This window comes from Crocodylus siamensis, chromosome 1 (genome assembly GCF_052110815.1).
Source record: "Crocodylus siamensis isolate JL-2025a chromosome 1, ASM5211081v1, whole genome shotgun sequence".
NCBI lineage: Eukaryota > Metazoa > Chordata > Crocodylia > Crocodylidae > Crocodylus > Crocodylus siamensis.
In genome coordinates, this window is record NC_143395.1 from 13939081 (window position 1) to 13953123 (window position 14043).

Sequence of the window (14043 nt, forward strand, 5' to 3'; positions counted from 1 at the left end):
TTATAGGGACTCAATACAGAATTGCTACATGGCTGTTTGCAGCAGTCACGGTATCTGAGTACAGATGTTGTAGCTTCCCTGCTAACCTGGGAACTGCCACATAGGACATGAGTAGTGACCATCTTTTTGTTGCTTGGAGACAAACTTCTCTTGTTTTCAACTGTGGCCATTACCAGCTGCTTCAGAAGCCTAGAAGGTGCTGAAACTTGGAGTGGTCAGGGGGCTGGTATGTTGAGATAACTGAATACCCTCATTGTTTCCTGGTACTGTCTCGTTTTATATTTAGGCTGCAATCTCTAAGAGATAAAGACTGGTTTTAGTTCTGTATTCCACCTGGCTTACTACAATGGTGCTTGGTCCATGACTGAGGCTCTAAGCACCTATACTCAGGCAGCGAGGCTGCTCCAATGCACTGTAATTACAGCACGACGGAGCAGACTCAATTCATTGAGTCTGCTAGAATGTGGTAATTACTGTGCTCTGGCAGACTTCAGCGCCTCGTGTACTAGCATCCTCATGCTGGAAAGTGGTGGCGAGGGCACTTTAACTAAAGCTCGTTCAATGAGCTTTAGTTAAAGCGCCCTGGCTGCCATTTTTCAGTGCAAGAACACTGATACAAGAGATGCTCTGGGCACTTTACTCAGAGCAGCTCTTGGAGTCTCTCTAATGAAAGCAACCCCCTCCTGGAGCACATGTATAAACACCCCAAGTGGCTAATTCACTACAGATAATACAAATAATGCCATTGACATTCATGAGATAACACATCCCCCTTTAAAATGTTCCTCAAAGCACCAATAGTTAGAGGTTGGTTTATACCCTGAAACATGATGATTCAGTTGACCATCCAAAGCATTTTCTTTCTTTTTTTTCCCAATGTTACTTATTATGTTTACTTGAATCCAAGATGAGGTTTTTATTGCCATTGAGCATAGACAACAAGTAAATGTTGAGTGTGGTGGGGAGGGGAGGCACAAATCCACACTACCCCTACTGCCCCAGCTGCTGCTGGGCACTGGCTCCAGCCAGGATGCAGTCCCATGCCCCACTGTTGGCACAGAAATCTGGGAGGCACATGTCCCTCTGGGCTTCAGCTCATGCACTGAGTATACCATTGAGTACGAGGGGAAAACTCCTTGTCTTGGAGTCAAGTACAAGGTAAGGGATATGTGGATGCTGAGGATCTGAATACAGTCCTAAGCCCAGGAGTGGGTCAGAGTCAGAGCCAGAGAACCTGCCTGGGCCCTCCTCTACATGCCTACACAGACTCTGCCCCCTTACTATCAGTGCAGCTCTGGCTCCAGCCTTGGCTCCATTTTCTCCTGGGCAAGGAGTACATGGAAACTGTTCCTTGTGGGGAAAATCAGCACAGTGGAGCCCCAGTCCCAAGATACTAATGCATGGCCAGGTAAGGGGCTACACTTCCCCATTCTTTGTGCTCAGGAAACAACAGAGCCAGAACCGCATCAGACAGAAGGGGTGAGGAATAGGGCAGAGGATGTGGGGAATGGGGTGGGGAAGGCAGTGGTTGCATGGAGGAGTGGGGGGGTCAAAGACTATGGGGAGTAGAGGGGGTATAGAGGCATTGGGGGGGAGACATTGGGGCAGGTTGCAAATGGTAGATCGTATAGTCACTGGGGGAAGGATGAGGGGAGAGAAGAAGACAAGGTCACCACCTGAGTCGCTTTGCCACTACTTTCCCCACTATAGCAGTGGGGATGAACAAATGACCCTTTGATAATTAGATTCAGTGCTTGGAACATTGTAACGCATTTATACATTTTCCATATAGTATAATCAGTATAATTATTGGGACGGTCATCTTAAATTCAAAGACATTGTGGATTTGGGAAAATCCAGTTTATAATCTTGGATATTCTTGATAACCATCAACATGTCTAAAAAATTTTCAGAACACTGTTGAGTCCTTGGCCTCAATGTTCCTTTCTGGCCGTAAGTTCCACAGAGTTGTGTTGTATGAAAAAAGATTTATTTTTATCATTTTTTGCATCCAATCAATTGTCAGTTCTGATGTGTTCCTAAAGTAGCAGTATAGCAATGTGGCCAGGTGCCTGGGGCACAAGATTGCTGCCATGGTGCTAGCACAATTACAGCCATGACCAGGTTGCTGCCAGCCCTTTCATTCTCTCCCCCCACACCTGCCTTTGCAAAGTTGGATCCCTGAATGGTTGCCTCCAGTGCTGCACCCTAGTTACACCACTGTCGTATCGAACCCTGAGGACAGGATGGCAGACTCCCAAAAGATCCACATTTTGCAGTTAGTATTTTCCTTCTTTTCTTCTGCAGCGTGATTGTAGAATTCTCACATAATGTAGTAGAGGAAGAATAATCATTTGAAGGAAATGTTTGATTTCCCTCACAGATGATGCTCAAGGGCAACCGACACGGTTTCATTAGGGGCAGGTCATGTCAGACCAACCTGCTTGCTTTTTATGATCAGGTCACAAAAGCCTTGGATGCAGGTGTTGCCGTGGATACAGTCTTTCTGGACTTCAGCAAGGCCTTTGACACCGTCTCCCACGCCATCCTCATTAAAAAATTGGGCAACTGTGGCATTGATGCCTACACAGTCGGATGAACTGCAGATTGGCTGAAGGGTCGCACTCAGATGGTGGTGGTGGATGGGTCATATTCGACCTGGAGAGAAGTGGGCAGTGGAGTCCTCCAGGGCTCGGTCCTTGGGCCCGGGCTGTTCAATCTCTTTATCAGCGATTTGGATGACGGGGTGAAAAGCAACCTGTTTAAATTCACTGATAATACCAAAATTTGGGGTGAGCACGCTAGTAGGGAGGTGAGCACGCTAGTAGGGAGGGAAAGACTGCAGCAAGACCTGGATAGGTTATAGGGGTGGGCTAACAACAACAGGATGCACTTCAACACTGACAAGTGCAGGGTGCTGCACTTGGGCAGTAGTAACCAGCAGCATACTTATAAGATGAGAAACTCCTTTCTTGAGAGCACAGAGACAGAAAGGGATCTTGGAGTCATTACTGACTCCAAGATAAACAGGGGCCAACAATGTGAGGTCACAGTTGGCAGGGCTAACCGGACCTCGTCATGCATCCACAGGTGCATCTACAGCAGGGCCAAGGAGTGATCCTCCCCCTCTGTGCAACACTGGTCAGGCCACGGCTGGAGTACTGCATCCAGTTCTGTGCGCCCCACTTCAGGAGAGATGTGGACAACATTGAGAAGGTCCAGAGGGCCACCCGTATGATCCGGGGACAACAGGGCAGACCCCACAATGAGAGACTGCGGGACCTGAACCTGTTCAGCCTTCACAAGAGAAGGCTGAGGGGGGACATGGTGACCATCTATAAACTCACTGGGGGGGACCAGAAGGGTTTGGGAGAGACCTTGTTTCCCCGGCACCCCCTGGCATAACAAGGAATAATAGCCACAAGTTGTTGGAGAGGAGGTTTAGACTAGACATACGCAAGAACTACTTCACAGTCAAGGAGGCTAGGAGCTGGAACCAACTTCCAAGGGAAGTGGTGCTGGCTCCTACCCTGGGGGTCGTTAAGAGGAGGCTTGATGCCTACCTGGCTGGAGTCATTTGAGCCCAGTTTATGCTCCTGCCCAGGTGAGGGATCAGACTTGAAGATCTACAAGGCCCCTTCTGACCGGACTTCTATGATTCTATGATTTTCTTGTAGTATTAATGATCAATTCATGTATTAGCTATCTCTTTTTTTCCCCTTTTTCCTTATTTTTTCTGTGTACTTGTAAGTCCTTTATTTTATTAGCAACCTTTGTTTTCTTGAGTTATGTGCTATTTTTCCCCTTTTAATTGTTTACTGCTCAATTCCAACTGAATACAGGAACTATTTTTTTTCTAGAGGCCATAAGGGTCACATACCCATTTATTCACTCAGTTATTACAGGGACCCTGCTTTTCTCTGATAAAAAAAAAGATCCCCGATTTCTGGATATAAAAAGTAACCCAAAATCCACATTTATACATATATATGTATGCATGTATATATTAGTGGTGTTTCATTTTAATCACAGAAAAATATGGATTTGGGGGGGTTTTATATCCAAAAATTGGGGTGATAGATAGATAGATAGATAGATTGATAGATAGATAGATAGATAGATAGATGTGTTTCATTTTAATCACAGAAAAATATAGATTTGGGGTTACTTTTTATATCCAAAAATTGGGATTTTTTTTTTTTAATCAGAGAAAACCAGGATCCCTGGTTATTACACAGAGGCATTGTAGCATCAAGAATCCAGGACATCCAGGAAACCCGATAAACTAGGTACTGGGACTTGCAAATCAGCACAAGGAATACAATGATGCCAAAGTCATTGGTCCTAACTGGGAAGCCACTGATGAGAGAGGACCACTGGCCAGTTTAAAAGGGTTCCCACTTCATGCTTCAAAAAAGGGATGCCTACATAAACTATAAGCTGGTTAATATACATGGTACTAGTATGCAGTACTAGTCAGGAATACGCTATCAGGTTCCTACCTTGTGTAAGACCGTTAAAAATTGTTTTCTGTGGCTGCTTGTGATCACTTCTTTACCTAGATCCCTTCATATGGTGACAGTACTTTCTGCTTTAATTCTTTGTGAGGCTAAACAAAGGTGCTGGATCACTTCAGCAGCAGTTATGATCAATGCTTCACTTCCTGCTATAATGAAACCGCATGAGGATATCCAGGACAAAGTAGGAAGTGACTGGGGCGTACACTAACAGAAGGCATAGACAGCAGCCCAGGGCACCTTTCACGTCACTCCCTCCATGGGCTCTCTCCTGCCTACAGCACATTAACTTTTGAAGCTAGCAGTAGAAGAAATGTGACAGAACAAATTAAACAATGCAACCGGGTGCCAGATACTGCTGTCACAGAGGTACTAAGGTACTAAACTCCAGATAGGATAGCCAGTAAGAGGACTGCCAATGATAGAAATGAGAGATGAAGTGCAGAGCCGTGCCTACAAAGAGGACCAAAAAAGATCAGACATGATAGAAGTACAAGAACAACTCTAATTAATGCATCTGTAATTTTCTACAAACAATTAAGGAACAATTTTCCTCACTGTACGATTCAAGTCAGCATCACTGGACCAGAGGCTGCTTGCTAATATTAAGTAAAGAACTTGGATTTGCTGGAAACCCCCAAGAGTTGACAGTGGTGATGTCAGAAGACATAACAGAATAGATATCTACCGCAGATTAATTGCAAAGAGGAGGGAGACATTCAATGCCACATGATGTGCAACAGCAGTAGAGCATCCTAATCATTTCAAAGACTATAAAGTTATCTGGAAAAGAGATATTGAAAGTGTGGTCTAGTTTGTCTATTGTGAATAAAAGCCAGATAATTGGTTAACAGATGACACTCAAGAAGAGTGTACATAGGCTAAAAACAGACATCACTTTTTGTGCCACCGTAAACATTTTCATGGAGGTAAAAGTCCAAGGAAGCAGACTTCCCCATCCTTTGTCATAACCACAAATGGCCTAAATTGTGGCCTTGACAATAGGTGGTAAAAAGCTCCTGAGTCATTCATCTGTTTGCTTTATGGCAGGAGTTGTCTGTACTTTCAAGCTGTCCCAGGCAGGCTTGGGACTTCAGGGGCCTGACCCCAACCCCGGCCCTCCTGGATCCCAGAAGTCCTGGGAGCACCTGCCCAGGTTCCCCCACCTGCAGAGGTGCAGCCCAGCACTCCCCAGGAATCCCCTGGCAGGGGTTCCCCAGACACCTATTGCACTGCTATGCCCAGACTCGGAACAACAGGTGACGTCCATGTCACCCAGCGAAGCCGATCAGCTATGTGGGGACACATCCCAGCATAGCTAATTTTGTTCCAAGGATGTCTTTTGATAGCCACAGTTCCTGAGTTTTGTAGGTCCAGTAAGATTTCATGCCGGATACTAGAAACAGTTTCTTGTGTGACATTTTTATATGACATCCTTAACACCACTGTCTATTTTCTCATGTTTATTATTTACCCTATGAAGTGCAGATTTTTTCTTCTGTTCAGGAAGTCTCGTCACACACTTACAGACACTGTAAGATAAAGTGATAGGTTTCCACAGTGTTTCTATTATAAGAACTTCGACATCAGCCCAAATTACCTGTCATCAGCTGTTCGAGTCTTCTTTCTATTACTGACAAAACAAATGAACAGCTGTTTGCTTCACGAACCCGATGCACTGAAAAAGAGACACACTAATAAAAAAAAAGGCAGTAAGCAGCAATGAAAATAGAAAAAGGATATTGTCAACATACCAAATGAGTTGAGGCCACCCTAGCTCTCAGGTAATAGGTATAATAGTCCCCTTGTATCATATGCATCATTACAAAGAAGTTCCTTTAAGAAAGTCCTTTGTAGCAGATGTATAAGCACTTAAAGACAAAAATGTGATTCTTTGATTATAAATCTGGGCATGGAGAAATGGCATAAATACCCAGATGTTATTAGAAGACTAATTTGTCTGAAGTTTTAGTTAAAAAGTGAGTTTTAAAATATTTCTGCAGCTGGTCCAAATACTTTTTTCAGTAAGGTGTTTTAATACAAAGTTCATTTTCAAACATTAAGGTTTTTTTTTAAAATAGTAAATTTCCTTTTTACTTTACATTTCATTTCCCACAAAAAAAAAAAAACACAAATATTTTGCTTCTGTTTTTAAAAACTTAAAGAAAATATTGGGATTACTTTCATCCTTCTTCTCCCTCGCCCCCCCCCCCCCCCCCCCCCCCCCCCCCCCCGCTTTTTCTTTCCCCTTTTACAAACATTTTTTCCAAAAGAAAAAGAAAGTGCTGAAAGGATGGGAAAAGAACAGAAAATGTAATGGGAAAATGGAAAAAAACAAAAAAACAAAAATGATTTGTCTTTTCAAAAGCAGATATCATAGAATCACAGAAGTCGGGTCAGAAGAGACCTTGTAGATCTTCAAGTCCGACCCCCTGCCTGGGCAGGAGAAAAACTGGTCTCAAATGAGTCCAGCCAGGTAGGCATCAAGCCTCTTCTTAAAGACCCCCAGGGTAGGAGCCAGCACCACTTCCCTTGGAAGTTGGTTCCAGCTCCTAGCCGCCCTGACTGTGAAGTAGTTCTTATGGATGTCTAATCTAAATCTACTCTCTAATAATTTGTGTCCACTGTTCCTTGTCATGCCAGGGGGCGCTGGGGGAAACAGTGTCTCTCCCAAACCCTCCTGGTCCCCCCTAGTGAGTTTATAGACAGTCACCAGGTCCTTATAATTTTTTCTGAATAGAAGCAGCACACGTAAGTCAAAAGAGATTCAAAACTATATGGGATTTTCCATATATTTTCTTTTTGTACAAATACTGGAAATAAATCATAATTAATTGCGTCCTAATTTTAATGCATTAATTCATCCTGTACTTGTAGTGTTTTTTTACCTCTTTCCAAACTGTCCTGATCATTTCTTCCACACCAGCTCATATCAAGAATTCTGATGAGTGTACATGACTCCTTTCATCCTTGTATGAAATCAAAATAAAATTTCACAGATTTTTATGCCACAGTGGACCATCCTGATCATTAAGTTTTACCTCCTGTATGACACAAGCCAGCAAATTTCATTCAGTGATTTCATTAAGTCCATTCCTCCTCTTTTAGATATCAAGTCTGGATATCAAAATTTCCCAAGATGGAACATCTACCACGTAGCAAATTATTACTACCTTCTTGGTTAAAAATGTGTACCTTGTTTCTAATCTCAATTTTTCTAGCTTCACTTTTTAATCACTGATCTCATTAAGCCCTTTTCTACTAGTTTAAAGAGCTGCCTTCTATCAGAAACCCGGTTCACTTGTACTTGTAGATCAAGTCCCCTCTAAGCTTGCTCTTCATTAAATTAAATTGAATGGAGGTTTTTTAGTCTCTCATTGTTAAGCAGGTTTTCTGAACCTGGAATAATTTTTGTAGTTCCCTTTGTATTTGTTTGAGCAACTAATAAAGCATTTCAAGGGATTCCCAATGGTCATTCAGGCTTCTATGTTGAAATATTTCCTTCTATTTCATGTTGCTTGTAATTGTTTTCAGATTTAGGAAGTCAACATTTCTACTAAAGCAACATAGCACAGAATGCTTATTCAGAAATCTGGTCCTGTTCCAGGCCAAAGAAACCATGAACCTCACATTCTCTGACTCAGGAGCAAGGAATGCCTTGATGCCTATGTTCCTGTAAAGTACCTTGCGCATAGAGGCTCTGATCCTTGACTGGGGAACTTCGATTCTACTGTAAAATAGTAAAAGAATAACAATAAACTGAGATATTGAGGGATGTTTTGCAATTTCTTTGAAACCATGTCACTGAACTCTTTAAGCCATCTATTCGCACAAGATCCCCAAGCCCAATGTAGCATCCCAGTATGTAGAGTGCCACAAGAATATTCGAGAATAGACTGATGATCATAGAAGGCTTAAGATATAAATAAATATAAATAGTGATCACTGAACTAAAAGATGAAGATTGTCTAGCTATCATGACTACCTAGGTTTGAGCTAATTTCATCTGCTGTGTAAAACTAGAATGTAGACTTGGCTTGCAAGACAGTGCTGTATACAACTTTATAATCTATAGATTATTTTCCAAAGTCAATTTGTGCATTTGAAGTGTCTCAAAGATACTGTAACTTCCCTTTGGGCATTTAAAAATTTCCTGAAATGCATTTACTTAGGATGTTTAGTATTACTAACCTCATGATAGTTTTAGTTATGTGGAAACCTGTCCACTGGGCAATGACCTGAGACCACAATGTTTATTTGCCATAAACTATGATAGGATGAACTATAAGGGGGGGGGGGAGGGGAGGTGGTTAGACCAGATTTTAACCAACATAATTACATTTTAACCAGATCATTGAGAAGCTCTGTATCCCTGGGACATAGATAACCCTTGCTAACACTTTTATGTCACGTATTGAGTCCTCAGCCAAGGAAAAGATTTCCAAAGTTAAAAGTTGTTAAAAGTCTCCGTGACACACTTCTTGACCTAAGAGCACCCTATGCTCTACATTACGAACAGCATCATTGGGCACTGCTAACATCCCTGCTAGCACTCTTATCCAAAAGGCCAATAACGGAGAAGACATAAGCATTTAACTACCATTTAATACTATCTTAAGCTGTATCCAGATGAACGCAGCTATGCGTAAGTGGTACTGCAGACCCTTCTGTGACACCACATACCACATGTCAAGCTATTCTCTGCCCTGCAAGGGAGCATCCTGGGGGGGACTGGGAGGGCGTTGACTCCTGGATATCGAGGGAAAAATTGGAACAACGCATGCAGGACCAGTGTGCACCACTCAAAACCAGAACTTGACTCCACATAGAGCTGTGCTCTGGATGCCAGCCAGGCTCTGTGAGGCAGGATCACCACTGCTAAAGTCCTGGGATGTGTCCAGGACCGCAGTGCTGGCCCCAGTCTTCCCTACCCCACTCGGGGTAACTTGCCATGCTCCAGAAGGCGCATAGCACAGGCATTCCCCAGGAACAACTGGCAGTGGCACAAGATGCACCGCTGCTACTCGTCCCTGGGGAACCAAATGCCCACTCAGATGTGGACATGGCCTTAGAGATTCATATATGGAACAAGCCATATCATAAATAGCAACTATGAGTACTTACAAAAGTTGCAGTTAGATCAACCTAATTAGGGTCTTTTGGGAAGGTTAAATAAGGGGAAAAAAAGCCAGCTCAATCTAACTCAGTTCACTTGAGGAGGTGAATTAAGATGGATCGGGAACAGGTTTGTCTGATCTACTGAAAATCTACATATATTCACAGCACAGTCGCAGCACAGCACAAACTCAGAAAGCCCACCCACTGGCCACATCCATGGAGCTTCAATTTTCTATCTTTCCCCCCACTGCCCTTTCATCCACCCCTGGCTGAGTTATTTTTAGGTCCCCAAACCCTCTCCCCTCCATGAAACCAGCAACTCCCCTTGCGGGGACTCACCAGTCCTCCCCAACCTACATAACAGCTACCCCATCCAATCCCACTCCTTCGTCCCCCAACCCCAACTTACTTAGACCATGTTCCTGACATGTTTCCCAGCACCAGCAAACATGTACAAATGCCACACACAATCTAAGATCACACAGTTTAAAGTGGCATGATCATAGATTGAGTATGGTGAATGCGTGCACATTAAGGGTGTGCGGGCGGTATTCAATTCAGATACAGATTTGGCCTGAATCAGGGACAGTAATTTGATTTGTTAATTTGGATCACTGTCCCTGATTCAATTCAGTCAAATCTGAATCTGAAAATTTGATGGTGATTCGGAGAATCAGAAATGTGGACATAGACACAGCTTTAAATGTTTTTTCTAAATACCTCGAGGTACCGGCGTGGCTTGTGAACACTGGAATGCTGGGGCGGATGGAGCATCCCACAGGAGCATGGGGAGGGCCCTCATGTGCTCGGTACCAGGCAGCTCATGAATGCTGTGATGCTGGGGTGCACGGAGTATCCCACAGAAGTATGGGGGATACCAACGTGCTCCGCAGCAGACCCAGAAATGGACCAGAGGTATTTCCGGTCCACTTCTGGGTCCACCAGGGAGCACACAGGCACGGGGGGCCCTGCATCCCCCCCCCCAGCTCGGTGATCAGCCACAGGCAGACCCCGGGTGCCCCTGCAGACCCAGTTGGCACCAGCCACTGGGGGGGGGGGGGGCGGCACACACACTCCGGTGGACCCGGAAGTGGACTAGAAGTGCTTCTGGACCACTTCAGGGTCTACTGCCAAGCGTGCTGGGAAGCCCTCTACACTCCTGTGGGATGCTCCATCCGCCCCAGCATCTCAGTATTCAGAAGCCACCTGCTACCTTGAGGTATATAAAAATAATATTTAAAGCTGTGTCTATGTCCCAATGGCCAAATCTTTCTGAATCTCTCCAAATCAATTCAGAGGGCTCCAATTCGATTTGGAGAGATGAAAGGGTCCCCTGATTCAATTCAGGTTTGGAGACTCAGCCACCAAATCAAGCCAAATTTCCACTGAATTGAATCAGGGACTGAAGCTTCACACAGCCCTACTGCACATACCCCATGCTATTCATTTATTCAGTATAGCACCACTGCACTCTTTGGAAATAGTAATAACAAACATTTATTATTTCAAAGTACCCAGAGATTCATAGATTCATAGACATTGGGGCTGGAAGGGACCTCGTAAGATCAATGAGCCTAGCCCCCCCGGCATGAAGTCAGCTGGGAACAAGTGATTCCAGCAAGAAAAATATCCAACTGTTTTTTGAAAGAGTCCAGAGTAGGTGCTTGCCAGTAGCCTCAGAGTTCAGATGTAAAAATTAAGAATGTATCAAAACATTTTAACACTTTTTTTTTAAATCTCCAAAATAAAAACATCCAAATTCTGAGTTGTTTTTAATTTGGGAGAATATAATGAGTCTATAGTTGTCAGTTGTTTACAATATTTGGATTTGATCCATTCTCAGTAAGTATTATAGTCTATGCCCTAAAGGAATTGTAAAACAATTTATGATTGATGCATGGAACAGTGGAACTACTGACCAAGGGGTGATGGCTTGGGAACACAGCCTGCAGAACTTAATCAGGAAATATATCTCAGTTAAAGAACACATGAGCAGAAGAAACAGAAGGAATAATGTCAAGTTTTTTATGGTGAGAGCTAAATACAACAAGAACGTTTTTCACTTGGATTTTCTGCAATTAAATTAAAATTCAAGAATTAAAAAAGAAAAAGGAAAAGAACACCCCCCCAAAAAAAAATTATTCAGTATCATAGACTGGGAAAAGACAGTAAAAGAGCATGAGAGATGGGGGGAAGGCCCCTCCCTCCCTCCCTCCTTTCCCACCCACCCGCCATCTTGGAACAAAGCTTCAGAAACATACAGAAGAATGGGAAATGATAATGTACAACTGTGCCAAAAACGCATGTAGACTTGGGAAACCAAGTCAATCTGTAGTGAAAGAAGACCCCCAGATTATTCTACAATGATGAGAATCCCATGTACATTGAGAAAAAACAGACAGTTGGGAGGGAATGGGAGAAGACCAATGTATGTTATACAAATAAGATTATGCAGTTTTTCAATGGACTTATCTGGAAGTCATCATGGTAGAGTGGCGTTTATTAGTACTTTACTTACAATAAATGTAATAATAAAAGTATATACGAAGTTTTTTAAACACATTCTTGTCCCGTCATGGTAGATGTAAACCTCAACAATAAAATATAGTGTGAACAACATGTATTATTGTTCCTTTTCTGGTACATTGTTACCACTATGCACTGCTCACTCAAGATATATATAAATTTAATAATTGCAACACCGGGGTGTGTCTAGGAGCCATTTTCATGGCCCATGGCCCCATTCTGTTAAGCACTATACAAATATTGAACAAAAAAAACAGTACCTGAACCCAAAGAAGAGTTTAACATGCCCCCACTTGGGGGCAGATCTTCAAAAGGCCCCTGTAATACTCTGGGTACAGATCTCTGGTGAAAATCTGGCCATAAGCATTACAGTGGAAGCAGGCAAGAACAGATATTTTGAGAAGTTTGGCTGGGGTTGTGGTTGAATACCTAGGTTCTGTGACTGACTGCATTCAAGAAGTTGGCCCCACAAACCATAAACGCACACTTTGCTGTGATATACCAGATGTATAAAGGCCTTCATTTTCTACTGGACTGAAAGAGTTTACCTATAGTGAACTAGTTGTGTGGCAAGACCTGTTTCTTTTCTAATTAAGTTACTTGAGTTTGAAAGCACCAAAGATTTCCTTGATGGATGCAACATGGGGTGTACAAGAAGGATAAGGTTAAAGAAAGGAGGCTGGAAGAGTTCAAGGTGCTGTTTATTACTTTTGAACATTTCTGAATAAAGGGAGCTTTAGATTTTCTGTGTGAAAGAATGCCGCAGTCTCATTCTTGACTGTACTGATTTGTAAGAGTCTCTCTCCCCTTAATCTCATCCTTTTCTCTTTAATCTGTGTACTTTATAAACCTTATCTTTCTTCTGACCCTACCTTTTCAGTTAATCCCTAGTGTCCTCTGCCTCTATGCCTGTCTAGGTCTATTCACTCTTAAAAAAGATGCTCTTCGTTTTCAGCAGCACCACAGGGATCAGGGAGGCGCAGCATCCATGCAAAGGGTCTTTCACTTGCCACTTCAAAAGACCCATGTTATACATCCCCCAAAGCAACTAGTTAGCTCTAACATAAGATTTTTGTGCTTTCTAGTTTGAAAAAGATAGAACGAAAGAGAGAGAGAGAAGAGAGAGGGAAGGGGAGGAAGTCAGAGAGAACGTACAATTTACATTGATTTTAATTTTTATGTCTATAGCAGTCCAACACAAGTGGAAATATTGCCTGATACAGCACCACATGTGTCATTGAATTGGGAGGGGGGTGGGGGTTCAGCCATGTAACATCAAGCAGTCATCAGTTTTTTGACTTGTAGAGAAGTGTGCACTATCCCTGAACATCAGCAAAGGACCAACCTGATTCATGTCAGATCCTGCTTGGTTGCTCCCCCCCCGCCCCATGTGACTCCTTCTGCCCCTTCTGCTATCATCTTTCTGTCTTATTTTTCTTCCTCTCTTATCTTTTCATCTGACCTTGAGACTAACTACATGGCATGCACCAGCATAACAGGATGAGAAGCCTCATCCAACTCTATCCAGCCTAAGAATGACCAATGAAGAACATTATAACCAAGCAGATAACTCCCCAGACCAGATAATTAAGCCAAAGTTCGTAACAGCAGCTGTCCTAGAATTTCCACCTGGAATTGAAAGGTGACTCTGTGTCTTAATAGACAACAAAAGCCATGCCCCCAACAATTAACTATTCTAGGTCTCCTCTACCATTATGTCCATCTGGATTGTCAAAACACAGGCACGTAGCCTCTATTCTCATAGCGATCAACTTGAATTCAACAACAGAACTAACTCTTATTTCTCCACTTAAGTGGGAATAAGGTTCTAAATATCCTCTTTCTTGCAAAGGACTCTGTTAAGTTTTGTGTAAGTTTTCCT